The 21,333-nt window shown below is 39.9% G+C and overlaps 1 protein-coding gene across 4 annotated transcripts in view; it reads right to left on the bottom strand.

Annotated features, from left to right (window-relative positions):
- The window catches only part of Dnajc6 (DnaJ heat shock protein family (Hsp40) member C6), a 132,231-nt gene that overhangs the window by 87,174 nt on the left and 23,724 nt on the right, over nucleotides 1-21,333 (bottom strand). For 2 of the 4 annotated variants that reach the window (XM_074079872.1, XM_074079871.1), the window contains exon 2: nucleotides 13,156-13,218. The exons of the other annotated variants lie outside the window; for them this stretch is intronic. The gene's annotated coding sequence lies outside the window, so the exon portion shown is untranslated. The remainder of the gene's footprint in view (nucleotides 1-13,155; nucleotides 13,219-21,333) is intronic. 4 annotated transcript variants of the gene reach the window in all.

Here is a 21,333-nt window from a genome sequence, read left to right on the forward strand (position 1 = left end):
CCCAGTACCACCAAAAAACAAAACCAACAAAAAAAAATAGTTTGCCATCAGGTGTGGTGGTACATATCTACAATCCCAGCACTCAGGAGGCTGAGGTAGGAGGATCTCAAGTTTGAGGCAAGTCTAGAGTCCATAGCAAATTCCACAGTAGCCTAGCCTACATGATGAGATCTAGAACTTTGAGTGACTTGGTAGCAAAGTGCCAGTGGTTCACGCCTGAAGAGATCAGGAGGATCACAGTTCAACGCCAGCCAGGGCAAATAGCCTGTGAGACCCTATCTCAAAAATACCTATCACAAAAAAGGGCTGGTGGAGTGGCTCAAGGTGTAGGCCCTAAGTTCAAAAACCCCAGTACCACGCACAAACACACACACACACACACACACACACACACACACAAAAGTCATTTGATACAAGAAAGCATGTTCAGCAAGTTAGTTTGAAAAACATACTAAAAGTCAAAAGACTGAGGTGTGGCTTAAGTGATAGGGTGCTTGATCTCAAGACCCACAGTTCAATCCCCACCCCCCCCCCATGCCAAGAAGAAGGAGGAGGAGGAAGAGAAGAGGGAAAGGAAAGAGAGAAGAGGGGAGGGGGGGAAATGCATGTAAAATCTGCTGGAGCCCATACACGACTTACATGCTTTTTCTCTTCTTGTTAGTTTGATCACCTCAGATCACAAAATCAAACTAAAGCTTCTAAGATGTTCCAGTCCAGATCATTTGAAACCCAAAGACTTTCCTGGAAGCTCTAGCTTAACATAAGTCTGCATAAAATAAATTAATTGGATTGAAAGACATTTTCTTGTTCAAGGATCAATCAACCACAGATCTTCAGGAAAAGGATGAATCAGAAGAGGTTAAGAGGACTTCCTGGAATACCTAATCTCCCTGACAGTTGTTTTCCCATCTGATGAAGGTATAGTGTGACCTGAGTTAGAATCTAGAGCTACAGCCCACTTACAATGTGATCAAACAAATTGAAGGGTGGCAGGAAAAACTGTAACAGAATTTTAAACACAAATGTTTTACTTTCAATTTTCCAAATCTGTCAGAGTGACCTATTTTAGTTACTTCCCTGAAGTAATAACTCTTAAAGTCTAGTAACAAAATCTTCTCCAGTAACATTTTAAATCTTTTTCTGTACTTCTCTTTCACTATTAAAACATTACTGACCCACAGGGAACATAAACAACTAGTGTCTTCTGCGTGCCTTGACACATGCTGGATTTATGATCCCCAGATTGAGAGAATTTAGAGAGAACCATGTTTTGAAAAGTGAAAATTATTATTTTCAAAAAGAGTGCTCTCAGTTATTTTTGCTCAACTTCAGAGCTGCAGGCATATTGCTGGAAGAAATTGTAGATGAGACATATGCCTTTGTATTTTGGGATATCTATCTCCCAAGTTTGCAAATTTAAAGAAAGACATGAATGAACTAAAAAGCATCAAGGATTTTTTTTGGCTAGGATCTGAACCCAGGACTTTGCATATGCTAGGAAAGTGCTTTATCATTTTTTACATCCCCAAGCCATATTGTTTTATTTTTTATCTATACTCATAATTCATAACAAACAAAATTAATCAGAATACCTATTAGTAATTCCACAAACTTGGGATATAAAGAAAATATGATGGCCAGAAAATACCGTAAATAGACTAATTTACAGCAGTCTAAAAACTAGAGATTGGGTCTATATTGAAATATGCATGAATTTCAACATTAAAATTTTCTTTGTTATATTCTAATAAAATGGGGGAAAAATAAAGATTATTATTTTACTATCAAAAGATCAAATTTATAAAGATTTCACTTATCCATGGAGATATTACTGTTCTACTTTATAGATAAGCACAGTAAGTGTGCTATCATTATATAGTTGAAGTAATACTTAAATTAGTACCTAACATATATGTAGTAAGTACCTAACAAATGTTGTCTATTGCTGAAATTATTGGTCTGGATTGGGTGCAACTCTGTCTTCAGTGCCTTGACAGTCATAGTTTCTCCCATGAGAGGAGCTGAGAAAAAGCTAAGTATTCTTTTTTTCTAGAAATATGTTAATGGAAAGTAGTCGATGTGATTATGAATAAGAACTGGAGCTTAAGGAAGGGAAGTGGTACTGGTTAAAAAACAAAAAACAGGTGAACATTTAGAGCCTAACTCTCCTATTTTTCCAAGTTCAAGACTACTCCATGATTTATCTTATCTCAAGAATATAATATTGAATATGGGACAAAGGCAAAGGCTTGAATGCCTCTTGGAGGGGGAGGTATTCTTTCCCGTTGCTGATGTCAGTTGTGAAGATTATCCACACCCACGAATGTTTAGGAGCTGGCCTCTCTCCCTCTGTATCCCTGTCATCCTGCCCAAAATCCAAATGCTCTCCTGTCACAGCAAATGCCATATGTGTGTGTGTGGGGGTGGAAGATGAAGACATGCCAGGACCTACCTAGGATTTGGATCTGTGCTTTCTGCTCTGCAGAAGTACAATGGCCTAATGAAGATTGAGGTTCTGGAACCGTATCATCTATAGTCCCAAGATCACCAACTCTTCACTCTATGTCCTTGGGCAGGTTACAGAACTTCTCTATCCCATTTTTCTCCCCTGTAAAATGGCATAATAATAGCGCCAGCACAACAAGGTTGAAGTGGGCATTAATTTCTTGATATATACTAAGTGCATAACAAACACCACCTATTATTACTATTAATGTATTGTTCCATTTTTATATTTGAAAAAAATCACTTTCTCAAAAATGCAATTTCTGAACTTTAAAATTAGGCTAAAATAGTTCCTAAGATATTTGTTATCATGATATAATGTGAAGTCATTTTGTATAATGTAAAGTGAACGTTCCCCTTGAGTTTTTAGATATTTGCATACCTGTCTTTCCTTGAACTCCTTAAGGACAAAAATTCAAGTTTTGCTCATGTTTGCATCTCCCATGACACCTAAAGGAGTACCACACTCTCGTTAGATGGTAAATAAATTTCTACTGAATTAATAAATTAATAAACAGAAATGCTACACTATGTTTTTTTTATAAAGAGAGCTGCTGGCAATGAGGGTGGCTCAAGTAGAAGAGTAGAACGTTTGCCTCGCTGAACAAGTCCCTAGGTGCAATCCCCAGTACTGAAAAAAATAAGCAAATAAATTTAAAGGCAGAACAAAACTAAGATATTCATATTGCAGCCTATTAATGGCTTCTAAAGTAAATTTAGCAGCTCGTGACCATTATATTCACAAAAATGTATTCCTTCAATTTTCTGCTTTAATTACTATACTTCAAGGAATACTGTTGAAACTTACTTTGGCAACATGCCTCAGGGTCATAATTTAGGTTATCTCTTTATTGCATATTGTGGATACAGATAGAGCAAGGCCCTAAAACTGGAGAACAGCAGCTCTTATCTGGCCCTCCAAACATGTTTGATTTGTCATGTACAAGGAAGGAGGAAGGAGGGAGGGAGGAAGCTTTTAGCCTAGATGCCTTTCCAGAAGGTACACGGGCTCCAGTTTGAGAGCCATAATTCACCACCACTTTCCAATATGTGGTGCCCAGTCTACTCCACTCATTCCCACAGCTGTCAGACAATGCTTGCAGGCTTTCAAATTTGAGACCTGTAGTGTCATGGTCTCACCTTAAGCTGAAGCTATAAAAGCTGAAGGAGAGACATGACCAAAAAGATGCCAAAACCACATCTTCAGGCCACAGTCCAGAAAAAGGGGGAACAGACTAGGGATCTGCTCTGACTCTTCTCTGAATTAGCAGGGTGACCTTGGTTCATTCTCCTCATCTTGGCAATAAAAGTGAAGACACTAAACGGCATGACTCTCTAGTTCTCAAATTTCCTATCATCTGAAAACTTTAGTTGTCATTTCCCTCTTCTCCTCCAAATGATGCCCAGAGGGAAACCCAGGATCACTCAAGTGTTCCAATTTGCTATGTCCCAGTTACTCAAGGTTCACTGGAGGTACGTATGCATAAATAGTAGCAGTTGTCAAGTTACACATAGAGCGACACATAAGAGAGAAGAGTAAGAGTGCTGGAAAATAAACTGAGTGAGCTGATGGCTAATGAAAAAAATCTGAACTACTCCAATAACATTACTTTGTACCCAACGGAGGGCTCAGTCTCCTGCAAGACAGGACAAATTTTCCAGATACAGCATATTTTTAAAGGTAATATCCTAAAACCTGTGCCACTTGAAGCTCTGGTAGTAATAAAAATAACTTTATTGATTGATTATATGCCATTTTCCAGATGCCTTACCTTCCTCAATTCTCACATTCCCAACAACCCCACAGAAGTGTAATTTTTAGACAAACTTGGAGAGGCTAAGTAACTTGCCCAAGGCTATCAGTTAGGATTCAACTACTGTTTTTCTGAGCATGCTTTGGCCATTGTGTGAGGCTAAAGGGGCAATTCCACTGATCAACGTGGAAGTTAGAAGATCCCTTAGGGCTGACCTGCCTTACTAAGAATGGTGAAAAATGGTTGGGGAGACTTAGGGAACCTGCTTGGTTTTTAGCCTCATTGCAGGTTCTGCTCAGTGAAGCCTGAAAGTTTTCAATTAACGTAGCATCACAATAGACAATCTTGTTTTGTAAACACCTGGCTCAATGAAGTTTTTATGATCTACTCTTAAAAATTTATATTTGGTTATCCTTTGGTCCAATTTGAAATCACCAGAGAGTGGCTGGCAGCAGTGAATCAAGTGGTAGAGTGCCTTACTAGCAAGCACAAGGCCCTCAGTTCAACTCCCAGTACTGCAAAAAAAAAAAAAAAAAGAGGAAATCACTAGAAGGAAAATATCTTTATTTTCATTAAAAGCAAGCTTCTAAACTGGGCTAGGTGTTACATGCCTATAATCCCAGCACCACAGAGGCTGGTGCAGGAGAACCCCGCATTCAAGGCCAGCATGAGCCACAAAGTAAGACCTTGTCTTGATAAATAAATAACTTTTTAAATATAAAACTGAAACACACTCCTAACTTTAAAAGAAGTCTGACCTCTGTTGCACCTGCACAGCTGTACAAATTTGGGTGTATGTAGATTAAAGAAACAAGATGGAAAAACCAGTAGCTTTGGAGAAAAAATTACAACTATATTTTTGGGTAGTAGGTAAGTTTTCTATCATCTGTAACCATTCAGCCACATTCCCTTTCTTCATGGTGTAGAAAACTACCTGTCCTGCCTCACAGGAAGAAGCAAATAAAATTAGATATATGAAAGTACACAATGGCCACTAACACCATACTCAAATATTTCATTTTATCAAATCTAAGAATCCATTTTAAGTTACAACATTAAGAAAGAAAACTACAGGCCAGGCATCAGTGGCTCACGCCTGTAATCTTAGCTATTCGGGAGGCAGGGATCAATAGGATCAAGGTCATCACAAAAAATGTGCTGGTGGACTGGTGAAGTGACTTAAGGTGTAGGTCCTGAGTTCAATCCCCAGTACCACAAAAACAAAGAGAAAGAAAAACATGCTGCAGATGAAAGTATCACCGTCACTTTTAAGATGCCTCAAAATTTCATAATGTCAATATGTAAAAAAGAAATAGTTTTACAATTTTAGAATTGTTTCAGAATTAACATAATAATTTTTCATTATAATCTGACTATATAGTAGCCTGAGGACATATTTGTCAACTTATCCTTCAGGGATTTTGAGCAACTTTGATAGGTAAAGACAGTACTCATGTTTTGCCAGGCTTGTCTCGGTGCCTGCTAAGTAACAGGTGCTCAAAAACATCTGCTAATTGAACAAAAATGCAAAAAATTATTGGGGTAGAGCCATCTTTAGCTTTTAAAAAATTTTACCCTAGGTTTCTTTAATGAACTCACTTAAGACATAACAACTCCATTTGCTAACATGTGGCTTGTTTTTGACTTTTCAAGGACTTGCTCATGATCTAACAATACAACACCTACATTACCATTTTAAGAGCAATTCATGGACGTACTTATCATTTTCATATGTCCTCTTGCAAGCAAGGAAACTGCAGCTTCTCAAATGGACAGACTCTGGTAAGCTACAATGAGCTGGTCCTGTGCACACTTACTCTTAGTCTCAGAAAAAATATTTTAAAAGTTTTTGTGGCCTATATTTCCCCAAAGTCAGGTACAAGCCAACAAAGAAGTAAAAGTTTCCCCTAAACCCTGGATATTCCTGTGTTTGGCCCTCACCACATAGGATTTTATGTTTAATATCCTTAAAATAGAAAGCTTATTATCCATAACCCCATTGTGCCTAACAGGGTACTGTACTCTAAAGCATGTGGAGCACATGGCAGATATTCCACACTGGTGATTCAGAAGGCAGTGACCACCCAGATGCCAGCAAAGCCAGTTCTTGGGGTGCTGAGTCTCCAGAGCACCAAACCACTACTGCCCACGTGACCACCTATAACTAGAAGGGAGGAGCTAGTATTTCCTGAACAAAATTACTGGCTTTTCATGTTTTTACCCATTCAAATGCAAAAGGTCTTACGACAAGGATTACCATGCCCATTTCTTACTTAAGGAGACCGCAGTTCTGGAATGCAGCTGCGTGTATGTAAGCAGTGATGCCAAGTGATGCCCAATATTCCTCCCCACATTCAATGTTAGTAGAACCCGTTTCACTGGGCACATGGCCATGTAGTATAAAAGATATACTTTGATCCTGACACACATGCAAGCATTCTACAATCTGCCACTCATGTATATGGGACGAAATTGCGACCACTGTAATATAAGCAAACATCTTATGAGTAACTTCTGTTATGAGTTCTTAAAACGGAAGATAAGCGGTATGACCTTCTCTTAATCTTTTTCCCTTTTTCTGATTGGAATACAGAATTGAGCAGGTAACTCAGACCATGAGGTAAACTTGAGATTGAAAGACTTTCATAATGAAGCAAAAAGACAAAAGAACATTGGGCCCCTCAATGTTCCCAGAAATCCATGGAAGCCCTGGACTGATTAACTTTAGATTAAAGGAGAAAAAGAAAAAAAATTACTGTTGTAAATCATTGTTATTTTGCTTTCTTCTGTCATTGCAGCTAAACTAATCTTATATGGAATATAGTCTGCAACATAACCACTGGATTTCAATTACAAATTTACCACAATTTTTACTAGGAATTAATGTCCATGTGGTTGTGGAGAAGTCATACAACCTCTCTAAGCCCTGTTTCGTCATCTAATAGGCTGCCATTACAATTGAATGGTATAAAGACCATAAAGAGCTTAGCATGGTGCTTGGCACACAGTGAGGATCGAATGAGTGCTATGTGTTGTTATTTCTAGTCATTGCTCCTCAACTGATACATAACTAAGCCTATTGTGCCTGACTCCAAAGCCAGCAATCTTTCCATCTCACCATGCTGCCCAGAGGCTCTTTCAGGACAGACACACCCCAGAGCTGGGAACCCTGCCTATGTCATCAGTGAACTCCCTAGAGATACCTTTCCCTTTGGATGTAACTGTCTTTGATATGCCTACATAATTTCAATGTAGTATATGCTATTTTAAGCCATCAACATTGATACATAACTCAAAGCAAACTGTCAGCAAATCACACAATGATTCTGAGACTATTTGCTTCAAGATGGCCAAGTGAGAGATTGTGACTTAATTCTCCATTTGTACTAAAAGTAAATAAGGAACTTAGGTAATGAGTGGAGAAATTTGTCTTTTTACTTTCTGTTATGGAAACTTTCAGCTATACACAAAAGTAAGTAAAATTATGTAATGGACCCCTTGGACCCAATACTCAGCATCAGCACTTAGCAAGTCATGGGCAATCTTTCTTTATATGTATAGACCCTTTTATTTATTTACTTATTTATTTATTTATTGCAAGTGCTGGGGGTCGAACTGAGAGCCTCATTTATGCTAGGCAAGTACTCTATCACTAAGTTACATTCTCAGCCCTTCATAACTACTTTTTAAGCAAATTTCAGGCTTCCTGTCATCTTTAAATATCTCAGTATGTGGCTTAAAAGCAACTGAGGCCAACAGGAGAGGGGACCAGGAACTAGAGAAAAGGTTAGATCAAAAAGAATTAACCTAGAAGGTAACACCCACGCCCAGGAAATCAATGTGAGTCAATGCCCTGTATAGCTGTCCTTATCTCAACCAGCAAAACCCCTTGTTCCTTCCTATTATTGCTTATACTCTCTCTACAACAAAATTAGAGATAAGGGCAAAATAGTTTCTTCTGGGTATTGAGGGGGTGGGGGGAGCGGGAGGGGGTGGAGTGGGTGGTAAGGGAGGGGGTGGGGGCAGGGGGGAGAAATGAACCAAGCCTTGTATGCACATATGAATAATAAAAGAAAAAAATAAATAAATAAAAAGAATAAATAAATAAATAAATATCTCCGTATGTGGTATTCTAATTTTGGGGAAGTAACTATCAGATTTCATCCATACTGGAGGCAAGAGTAAGATGCATTCCATCTGCTTATGAGATACTAAAGCTACCACCAATTCCTTTTCAGAAGACCATCAGAGGGACCTAAGAGTCATGAGTGTGAGCTAGAAAGCAAAAGATAGATGGGAAGAAGCCACGCTAGCTCTTTGTAACAGCCCATTCTCTGAGGAGCTAATCTATTGTTATGACCTACCCCCACAAAACAGAATTAATCCACTCATGAGCTTAGAGCCCCTATGACCTAATTTCCTTCCACTAGTCCCCACCTCTTAAAGGTTCCATCACCCCAACAATGCCACACTGGAGACCAAGGTTCCAGCACATAAACCTTTGAGGGGAAAAACTACATCCAAACATGCAGTAGCTATAATATATATTTATATTTTATCAACTGAGAGCAGTGCTTCCTTTTTCTGGGATATTCTCTTCCTCTGTGCTGGAGGTAAAGCTGCCATAACCCAGGGGCAGTACCTGAAACCAAGCTAGGTCAACAATGGTCTTTTTTGTGAGACATTTCAATTTAAAACCAAAGAGAGGTCAGTTATGGTGGCATCCATCTGCAATCCCAGCACTTGGGAGGTTGAAGCAGCAGGATCTCAAGTTTGAGGCCAGCCTCAGCTGCATAGTAAGACCCTGTCTCAAAAAGCCATGGGTGGGGCGGGTCAGAGAGATTAATTCTAAGTCCTTCCCTAGAGCAAAGATGACACACAACAGTTGTACAAGCCATGCTTTGTGACACGTGGAGACAGTGATCCAAGAGAAGGATGTTGCAAAAGAGAAAGAGTAAACTTGAAAGAGAAACAAAGGGAGACAGAAGTTAGCATTTACAGTCTAAAGGTCTACACCCACTGCACCCCTCCTCTTCCCACAGTTAGAAGATTCCCCCTTCAATGACTCAGTTAACTCACATGTTATCTCCGTCACGTGTGGCCAAAGGAGTCCTACCTAATCAGTACTTAGCACAAGGCCTGCATCACTGTAGTTCAATGCACTGAAGTTATTATTTACTCATATAATTGAATTATCACTCCTACCCTATTACACATAAGAAGGAAAAATTTAAATGCCTAGATGAAAGCTTATATTAAAATTTTAGTAAAGATAAATAAACACTCTTCATGCTGTCACTTAGAATACCTATCCATTCAACTAAACCTTCTATACATGTTCAAGCTCTAACTAACATTTACACAATATTTTGTGGTCTACAGATAATTTCCACAAAACATAGCACTTTTCAGTGAGCCATAAATATAATTTTTAAATTTCTAGTGGCCACATTAAAAATAAAGTGAAACAACAGAATTAATTTTTATGATATATTTTACTTAATAAGGACAATATATTGCCATTTCAATATGGAATTAATAAGATACTTTTTTTCATACTATGTATTTGAAATCTATTGCATGTTTCACACCTACACTGCATCTCAATTTGGACCAACCACATTTCAATGTTCAGTTGCTAGTTACAGGGAGTGACTACTATATGATCCAGAACAGATATAAAATATTTTAGACAATCTTCACAACACCTAAGAAGACTGACACTTTTGTAGTTACAGATGGGCAAACTGAAACTCAAAGAAGTAAAGTAAGTTTTTTCAGTCAACAGCTAATCAGTGCAAAGCCTAGGCTTAAACCTTGGCCTCTGACCGCCACATTGTGTGCTCTTCTCCTCACTGTGTGCTGTTCAACATGTTTCTGAATTACAATCAGATCAATCAAATAAATAACTATGACATGACTTCATCCAAAAAAGCAGGCTGGACAGGCACAAGGATTGTATTTTGTGATTGGTCACTCAGGTCATACAGTCTGTCAATGGACAAAGGACTAAACCATCACCAAATCCATACTTATCCATATTTATTGGTTCTCTGTATTTGTAATTAATCACCTACTATCACAAAGAGATGTGTTCCCTCCACTACAAATGCTCTAACATATATAGATGTATGTATACATATATACGCATACACTCTAACATATATATACATATATATTTGCTTATTTTCTAAATGGCTAGAATAATAAGCATATCACTTGTTAAAGTTTTTGGTCTTTTGTCCTTGGATCCTGAAGCAGCTCCAGAGCCCTAAAGATTGAAGCTGACTTGGCTATGGTGTTGAGAAACTTTAGGCCTCAAAGCAAAATCTGTCTCTGGGGTTTGAACTCAGGGCCTCATGCTTGCTATGCAGGTACTCTATCACTTGAACCACTCCATCAGCCTCCAAAACCCTATCCTCCTTTTAACTGTTCCTTTTTCTCCCAAAGGCAGACCATAGTAACTAGAACTTCCCTTCCCCAAGATGGACCACTGAAACAAAACATATGTCCTAATCTTCCCCTGCCTTTCTTGGAGCTGGCCACAAAGGAACTCCCTGCCTACCTTGTCTCATAGTAGATCATAAGAGAGCCATTTCAGAAGGGCTCTGCCATGCCCAAAAGGCAGGAATGTGCTAGAGAGAGGCCAAGAATCTGGGCAGGCCTGGCTGGATTTGCCTACTCAGTGTATTTGTATCAGATCACAGATCGACCCTTTTGTCCAATCACATCTCTACCCAGTTGTCCATGTCTCAATCATACTCATGCAGTGAAACATCCAGAAAAACCAAAGACTACATGATTTTGAGAGCTTCTGTACAACCGAGAACATGAAGACCCACAGGAAGGTGAACAAGAGCTCCTCCTTATCCTAGCAACACCTAAGGCCCTTCCCACCCTTCCAGGCTGCTCCCTACCTACCTCTTCATCTGACTGTTCATTTGTATCCTTTAAAATATCCTTTATAATAAACCATTAAATGCAAATGTTTCCCTGAGTCCTGTAAGTCACTCTAGTAAAAGTATAGAGACTTACAGAGCGGGTTGAAGGAACCCTAATTTGGAGCCAGTCATTCAGAAGCCCAGAGGCCTGGTGCCTGAGGTGAGGGCAGGCTTGAAGACTGAACCCACAGCCTGTGGGATCTGATGCCACCTCCAAACAGATAATGCCAGCTGATGTCTGCTGCAGAATTGCTTGCTAATGGAGAGAAATCCAGACATATTAATGGAATTGTGAAAATAACCTACACATTTATTAGGGGAAACCAAGATTTTTTTCCTCAATATCTTCAGATCGCCCCAAATTTCTGTGTTGAAGCCCTAACCCCCAATGTGATGGTAGTTGGAGGTGGGGCCTTTGGGAAGTAATTAGGTTTAGAGGAGGTTATGAGGGAGGAAGTCCCTTGATGGGATTAGCGTCATTAGAGCAAAAAGAAGAGGGATCAGAGCTTTCTCTCTTTCTACCACATGAGGACGCAGGGAGAAAGTAACCTTCTGCAAGCCAGGGAGAATCTGCCAACATCTCATTCTTGACCTCCCCAGCCTCCAGAACTATGAGAAACAAATGTTTGTTTTTTGAGCTACCTGTCTATATTCTGTTACAGCATCCTGAGCTGTCTAAAACAGAGGGGAAGTGCTCATTGTGAGCCCGAGTCCTGTGGACTTTTCTGAGCTCTCTTGCACTCTTCTCTGTGCTCTCTCTGGCACTCTTGCTCTCTTTTGCAGGCACTCTCTTCCCCAGAGTAACGAGCCCAAGCTACTCTGCTGTATGATGGGTGACCACATGGAGAAGCTGGCCCCAGTATCCCAGCTGGCACCCCAGACATATGAGTGAGCCCCACTGGCAACAGCTGAGCTTGGCCCAGTTCAGAGGAACAGCCCTACTGAACCCACCTAAATTGCTGCCAGCAGAAAATATGAGCTGAATAAACATATGTTGCCACTAAGTTTTGTGGTGGTTTCTTTTATAGTGAAATCTAATTAAAACATATGTAAGTTTCAGTGTTTCTACCATGAAAAGCATAACATTCATTTACAAAAAAAAAAAAAAAAACTTCTTTGTAAAGAAGGAAGAAAGGAGGAAGAGAGGGAAGGAGGAAAGGAAGGGACGACAGAGGGAGGAAGGGAGGAAGTGGAAAGGAAGTGGAAAATCACAACTGTAGATCTAGGTTCAAATCCTGCCCTCAGACATCAGGACAGCTCCATGATCCAGTAGGTGTGTTAGTCAAATCATCCAAAATTTTCAAACTTTTCTACTATTACAGAATTGCTTTTTATATTAAAGGTGGTAATATTTACAGCTTCCATCAGAGTAGCTGGCACTTAATGAGCACTCAGTACATCTCAGATCCCTTTCTCATCTTCTCCTTCCTATATTCCCAGTAATGCCTACATTTTTATGGCTTAGCTATATCCAACACAACATGCAATTCTATAATTCACATTTTGTTCTTCATTTATTCTCATCTCCTTTCCCAGGTAACAAGTCATGTCCCTCAAAATCTATCTGAGTTAAGTATCTTGGGATGATTGTGGTGTGGCTCAGGGCAAGTACTAAAGACTCAGAACCAGGCAAGCCAATGGCATAACTCTCAGTGAAGATTGAAGACCTGAGGACTTAGTGGGTTGGGAGGCTTGGAGGGTGGCAGGGCCTGCTGGGGTAAGTCCTGAAGTCAAAAGACTAGAGTGCTGAAGTCCAGGGGCAGAAAAAGAGCTGTGAGTCTCAGCTCCAAAGGCAAAGACCTGAAATCCTTGGTCATTTTGTCCTTTCTGGGAGCTCAGCTCAATGGACCATGCCTGTCTATGTTAAGGGCAAATGTTCCTTCTTCAGTCCATTGACTCAAATGCCAGTCTCTTCTGGAAACACCCTCACAGATACCCCAAAAATAGTGCTTTACCAGTTCTCCAGGTATTCCTCAATCCAGTCAAGTTGACACCATCAGAGATGAAAGCTCTTTACACTGAAAAGAAATTGAAGAAGACACAAATAAATGGAAATATATCCTGTGTTCAGGAATTAGAAGATTTAGTGCTAAAATGTCCATAAAACAATACAGATCCAATGCAATCCCTACTAAAATACCAATGACATTCTTCTTAGAAAAAGAAAAAACAATACTAAAATTTTTACAGAACCACAAAAGACCCCAAATAGCCAAAGCAATCTTGAGCAAAAGGAAGAAAGCTGGAGGCATCATGCGACTGTACTCCAAAAATACACTATAAAGGTGCAGCAACAAGCCAGGGTACTGGCATAGAAACAGACACCAGGACTAACAGAACAGAATAAAGAGCAAAGACACAAATCCACACACTTACTTAGACCCACCTGACTTTCAACATGGGCACAAAGAACACACAAGGGGCAAGGGATAGTCTCATCCATATATTAAAAAAAAAACCTAAAATGGGCTAAAAACTTAGATGTAAGACTCAAAACTCTGAAACTACTACAAGGAAAATATAGAGGGAAAGTTCTATGACGTTGGTCTGAACAGTAAAAGCAAAAATAGGAAGATAGGATTACATCAAATTAAAATGCCTCTGCACAGAAAAAGACAAAATTAAAGTGAAAAGACAATTATTTGCAAACTAATACATCTGATGAGAAGTTAATATCCACAATATGTAAGAAACTAAAACAGCTCAACAGTAAGAAAACAGATAACCAAATTTTAAAAATAGGAAAAACAACCCTGGATAGACATTCCTCAAAAGACAACACACAAATGGACAACAGACATAGAAAAGATATTCAAGATTACTAATCACCAAGGAAGTGCAAATCAAAAGTACAATGAGATATCACCTCACTCCTGTTAAAAATGGCTATTATCAAAAAAATAAAAGCTTCACATTGACAAAGCTATAGACAAAAGGGATACCTTCCATTTGTAATGGGAATGTAAATTAACACAGTTAATATGAAAAAGTATATGGAAGTTTTCAAAAAATTAAAAACATAACTAGCATATGATCCAGAAAGCCCACTACAGGTTTAGATGAAAAGGAAGCAAAATCAGTATGTCAAAGATATATCCGCACTCCTGTGTTTATTGAAAGATGTATATGTATACGCACACACATTGGAATGGAATACTATTCAGTTATAGAAAGGGAGAAACCCTATCAGTTGGGGCAACATGGATGAACCTGCAGGACCTTACATTAAGTGAAATGAGGTAGACAGAGAAAGACAAATACCATGTGATCTCACATATGTGGAGTTGGAAAAGTCAGTCCCACAGAAGTAGAGAGGAGAATGGTGGTTATCAGGAGCGGGAGTGGTTAGGGGAAGAGGTTGATCAAAGTACACACAGTGACAGACATGCAATACATACATCCAAAGAATTCACATCTAAAATACATAAATCAAAAAGAAAATCTACAAATCAATAAGAAAATTGCAAAGAATCCAATAGAAAATTTGGCAAAGTTATGATTAGGACTTTCAAAAAAGATCATAAATAAATGGCTAATAAACTTAGACAAGATGTTTCACCTCTGAGCCATAATAAAAACTCAAATTTAAAGCACAGTGATAAACCACTACCTGCCAACCAGAATGGCTACAATTTAGAAGACTGACAACATCCAATGTTGATAAACATGGAGCAATGACACATCAACACTGTTACAGGAGTAGAGCCTGGTACAACCCCTTCTAAGACCATTTGGCAGTACCTACTAAAGCTTAATGCACATAGCCCCAGTGACCTGGTAATTTCATTTTTAGCTATTTAACCAACAGGAATACACTCACAGATGCACCAACATTCTCATAATGGACCAAAACTAGAAACCATCCAAATGTCTGTCAAAATGAAAAAACTAGTCTATTCACTTAATGGAATGCAGGAATGAGAATGAATGGACTAGAATTCTCACACCTTGTAAGTGCATCACACGAATAAAGGTGAACAAAAGAAACGAGCAGAGACCACATACTGTATGATTTCATTTATATAAAATCCAAAAGTAACTAATCTACAGGATGTGACCTCAGAGTAGTAGTCATTCTTAGCAGAGGTGACAGGGAGATAGGGCAGAGAGAATGGGCCTTGTGGGTTGCTGGCAATGCCCTGTCACTCAATTTGCATTTACTTTGTAAAAATTCATCAACCTGTACCCTTAGAAGCTGTGTGTACTTTTTTGCAAACTTAATTTGAAAGTTTGCTTAAAATTCAATGCTCTTCAGGCATAAACATACTCACAAATCATTACGAGGAATTATTAAGCCAAAGTTTAGCAGGTCATCCCCTGAGAAGACTCTAGATGTTCCCATTTGTGTAGTGTTCTTATTTATATTATAAGCTGCTAGTTTTGCTTTTTCCTAATGCGCTCATTAGGAAATCATAAATTTCTCACATTAGAATTTAACTTCTGGATTTTGCTTTTCCTGCAAGCTTTTTAACCCTTAAGAATGCAGATGAAACTGGCAACAAATTTAGACAAATAAAAACAGAGCAAGAAAGCTAGCAAGAAAGGCATAGTGGTACATGCCTTTAATCCCAGCACTTGGCCAGCTCGGGTAGGAGAATTACAAGTTCCAGGCCAGCCTATGATGCATAGCAAGACAGAAGGGGAAGGAACAGAGGGGAGTAAGAAGGGAGGAGGAAAGAGGGAGGGAGGGAAGAAGGGAATAAGGAAGAAAAAGCTAAATCTTAACCTGGAAACTGAGTTGCAATATAAAAAGGGATTTCCCAGTCCAGGCACCTGTGAGTGATGTAGTGAGTGGTGAAAGCAAGACTAAAAACAGTAAATAGGATTGGCTCAAAGTCTGCTTGACTCAGTGAGACCCCAGATCCCCCTCCCTTGGCCATACAGCTGGGCAGCAGGTATTCCTCAGCCCCAGCATAAGGCTGGAAGTTTATACTCTGAAGAAGACATGGCAGGATTGGGGGACACCAGGCACAGCTTAAGGCAGAGGTATAGCACAGAAAACAGTTAAAATCAATGTTCACATTCTGAACGCAAGACCCCCAGTGCTCCTCCCAGCACTGGGTACCAGTGCATCCTCTTGAAAGAAAATAAATGGCAAAGCAAATGGAGGCGGGCACATGGGACAAAACCATTCTTAAATCAATCTCTTGAAACTTAATAAAATGGGCTTGGGCCAGGGATGTGGCTCGGTGGGAGAGCACCTGCCTAACATATATGAGACCCAGGGTTCAACCCCCAGCTTCACAAAATAAAAAAATTAAGAAGTAAAATGGGCCTATTTCCCAAAGACTAGAATTTAAAATGAATGAAAGGAAACATGCCAGGAATAAACAATCACTATTTATTTAAGAGCCACAGAGAAGGACTTTTAAAGAAGGACGGAGGGACATTAGGCTGAAATTAACACCATAGCATTTCACTACCTCCTGATTCACAGACCCACGAGTTCTCAGCTTTTAGTTATCTTGTCTCTAAGCTCATCATCTCCTCCATGTTTTTACATTGCACTACCTGATTTGTCTGCATTTTTTAAATGGACTTTTAATTTCTTACAAGATGAGTTTCTGGTAAAACTACTAAACACCTGACTTTACATATACTAGTGTATCTGGGAAAGCAATATATACCGTGCCTCCAATCTAGTCCCACTCATTCCACTCTTTCTTTCACTCTACTCATTCACTCACTCACTCATTGACTTAAGCATTTTCATTTGCACCAGGAATAATTTAAAGATAATAACTTTTTTTTTTTAGATAAGCACGTGTCATTATGTAGCCCAGGCTGGTCTCAAACTCACGATCCTCCTGCCTCAACCTCCCAAGTGCTTGGATTACAGTAATGTAGCACTTTGCCCAGCTAAGATAGTAACTTTCAAAATGTAATTTTCACAGGGCATTAACTTACAATGTAACAGTTGCTGCTTTTATCTGGACAAGCAAAACAATATAAAGAACATAGGCTGTGGGTCAAATAAACCTAGGTTGGAATCTTGGATCCACTACTGCATTAGTCAGATTTCCATTGCTGGGACAAAATACTCGAGATAATCAATTTAACAAGAAAAGATTACCTAGCAAGCACAAGGCCCTGAGTTCAAACCCCAGTACTACCAAAAATGAAAATTTATTTGGCTCAGGTGTCAGAGGTTTCAGTCCATGGTCAGTGGCTCCTTTACTTTTAGGCCTGTGGTGAGTTCATGGTACAGGGAACAAGGTGGAGTAAAGTTATTCACTTCATAGTGGCTGGGAAGCAAAGAGACAGAAGAGGGCCCGGGTCCCACAATCCCCTTCAAGGGTACACCCCCATGAACTAATTTCCTTCCTTTAGGCCCCACTTCCTACAGCTTCCACCACATCCCAATAGCAACATCAACAGTGAACCAAGCCTTCAACACATCAGCCCTGGGGGACAGTAAACATCCATACTACAGCAAGCACCCAGGAGCTATCTGACTTTGAACACCTTCTTTCACAATTCTGACCCTCAATGCCTTCTCCTACAACATGGAAGCATGAATACTACCTCTCAGTGCCAGGCTTAATTACTGCTAGGCTTAAACAAGCACTTAGCATAATGCTAGCACATAATGAAAGGTAACTAAGTAGAGACTGAGTTTCTTGAATGTGTTAACCCACTTTGCATCACTTCATTAGAGTTATATCAAAACCAACACATTCTTCCCATCATTTGTTTTAGTTTTCTGCATTCATCAAATAGGATGAAAGAGATAACCCATGGGCTTTTCAGTTCCAAGAAATGATATACAAGTGATCAAATGAGAAAAACAAAACAAAAGGCAAGGAATAGTGACTCACACCTTTATCTCAGCTGCTTGGGAGGTGGAGATCAGGAGGACTGCAGTTTGAAGCCAGCCTGGGCAAAAGGTTAGTGAGACACCATCTCAACAAACAAACAAGCTATGGTGGCATGTGCCTATGGTCCCAGCTACACGAAAGGTAGGAGGATCATGGTCCAACACCAACCCAAATAAAAAGCAGAAGATACTATCTGAAAAATACGACAAAAAAGGGGGCGGGGCTAGGGACTGGAGGAGGAGCATGTCTCAAGGGTAGAGGGTTTGCCTAGCAAGTGCAAAGCTCTGAATTCAATACCCAGTACTAAAGAAAAACTACATGAAACTGATAAGGCTGAAAAGCACTAACCAATCAGACTCTATAACCAAGGTAACCTAGTAATTATCATTTTTTCATCAATTTAAAGGAATTGGACAGAAAGATAGGGACCAGATGGAAAGTAACAGAATTGAAACCATTGACTCCAGAACAAAGCCATTTGGTTCTCAAAGGCAGAGGAAGACACTGCATAGAGGAGAATGAGAGGAAGAGGAGTTCAGAGGTTCCCTGAGGTTGGAGTCTCTCAGGATCACTGCCTTTGGGAGCCCTGGAAGACTTCCAAACACAGATCTGGAAGTCTACCTGTCAACCTCCAATGAATCTAATACAATAGTCAGTTGTGGAGGAGAGGTAAGGATGTTCTCATAGTGAGATCTTGATGAATATAAAAATAGGCTCTCTGCTCAGTCCTTGCCCTGGGGTCAGGCTCCCTGGGAACACAAGACTCAGTGAGCGGTCCTCTCACAAGAAACAGAGGAGCATAAGTGGAGGAGGAAGATGCAGACGGACTTTGATGTGAAGAAAGATGCCAAGGAATTTCAAGCTGGATGTTCTCAGTCTTGCTGAGAGACAGTGACATCATCTCTGAGGGAAGAGGCCTTGATGATGATGGCAGGCTTTGATGGACCCTGGGACACAGGCCTGGCAGGAAGAAAGAGTCAGGTCAAGGTTGTGGAGTTAGGAAAAAGTCAGAAACAATCACAGAACAGAGCAGGCATGCTGAGAGTTGGGAAGCTGAGTGCAAAGCCCACATGTTTGCTTGGTAAGAGAAGGGGAAACAGTCAGCAGTGTGTCATCACACACCTATCATAACGGCTATGATGAAAACCAGTAGCAATACCAAATGGTGGCAAGGACAGGTAGAAAATCAGTCATCATGCAATGCCGGTAGAAATGTAAAATGGTACATCACTCTGGAAGACAGTTTGACAGTTCCTTTTAAAATTAAAAACGGATTTACTATATAATCCCACAACTGTATCCTTGGGCATTTTTCCCGGAGAAATGACAACTTATTTTCACATAGGAAGTCATATACAGATGTTTGCCCAGCTCTATCTAATAGCCAAGAACTGGAAATCACCCAAATGTCTGTCAATGATCAATAAACTGTGATACATGCATACCATGGAGTACTTACTCAGTGGTAAGAGGGAATAAAATATTGGTACATACAACTTGGATGGGCCTCAAATTAGGCTGAATGAAAAAAAAATCTCAAAATGATGCACACTTCATGATTTCATTTTTGGAATAATCACAAAACAGCATAATTATAGTCATGGAAAACAATTCAGTTGTCAGGGTTTATGGATTAGGGACAAAGGATGACTGTAAAGGGGTAACTCAGGCCATCCATGGGGACATCCATGGTGTTTGTTAGTAAAGATTACAGTATGAGAAAACTGAATACAGCCACACACACACACACACACACACACACACACACACAAATGAGTTCATGTACAACTGGTAAAACCTGAATGTGCTCTCTGGATGTGCACATGTCAGTTTCTTGGCTTTGATACTGCACTGTTGTGGTGTAACACTCAGGGAGGTTGCATGAAGGATGCGGAGAACTTCATTGTGCATTTCTTTCCAATATTTGACAAATCTATAATTATTTCAAAATAAAAGGGTTGGAGTTTGTGGTGGTTTTTTATGGTTTTTGATTAGTTGATTGGTTTCGTTGTTTTGATTTGGTTTTTGATGGCACTGGGCTTTGAACTCAGGACCGTGCACTTGCTAGACAAGCGCTCTACCACTTAAGCCACACTCCAGTCCTCTTTGCTCATTTTTCTGTTGCTATGTGGCCCAGGCTAGCCTCAGGGTCAGAATCCTGCTGCCTCAGACTCTGGAGTGTTGGTACAGACAAGTGTCACCACATCCAGCTGGATTGTTTGTTTGTGAAAGCCAACAGTGCAACAAACTGAGTAGCAGTCATTTAACAAACATTCACTGAGTGGCTTATATTTGCCAGGTTCTACTGTTATAATAGTGACAAAACAGCCCCGATCTCAAGTTCATGACCTGAGTCGGAAGTTTGGCATTGTCTTTGCAGTTAAGACAGCATCCACACGAGCAAATAGCTCATCCCCTACAAACCTTGGAAATACTGGGGATGCCAAGGAAGAAAGGATAATGTCACCCCAGCCAGCCCAGCAGACAAAACCCATCTGCCCACCACCCATCTCTCCTATCTGGTGACATATCAACACCTTGATTTTCTCCTGAGGGCCTAACCTAATTCTCTCCTTTCCACCATTACTCTGACTGGAAGAAGACTGGCCCCAGTCCCCTCTGCAGACTGATCAATCAGCATATTAGTCCTCTGACTTTAAGGCGGGAGGGGCTTAAAAGGTTTCCAAGTGCACTACATAGAGCCTTTTGCTTAAAAGCCTGAGACACTGAAGTTGTTTGCATGACCAAGGACACTGCAGACAAAGCATTCTATTGCTATGTGACACCCTCTCATAGTCTGACCAATTTTTCTTCCAAACTTGGAAAAAAGTGTTTCCTAAAATGCTTAAATAAAAAGGATTAAGGTATTTATACGTGCTACAATATTACATTAAGTGAAATCAGGCAGACATGGAAGACCACATATTGCATGACTCCATTTATATGAAATGTCCAGAATTGGCAAATCCATGGAGACACAGAGTAGGTAAGCATCTGTCAGTGTGGGACGAGGGGCAAAGGGGCAGTTACTATTAATGAGTATCAGGTTTCCTTTGGGATGACAAAAAAGTCATGGAATTAGACAGTGAGGATGATTGCACACCTTATGAACTGTATACTTTATCAGGGTATATTTTATGGTCTGTGAATTATATCTGAATTTCTTTTGTGGTACTGGGGTTTGAACTCTTGATCTCACTCTTGCTAAGCAGGTACTCTACCACTTGAGCCACTCCACCAGTCCACTGTGTGCATGTGTGCATGTGTGTGTGTGTGTGTGTGTGTGTGTGTGTGTGTATGTGTGTGTTGGGTATT

The sequence above is a fragment of the Castor canadensis genome, chromosome 7 (assembly GCF_047511655.1).
Source record: "Castor canadensis chromosome 7, mCasCan1.hap1v2, whole genome shotgun sequence".
Lineage (NCBI taxonomy): Eukaryota > Metazoa > Chordata > Mammalia > Rodentia > Castoridae > Castor > Castor canadensis.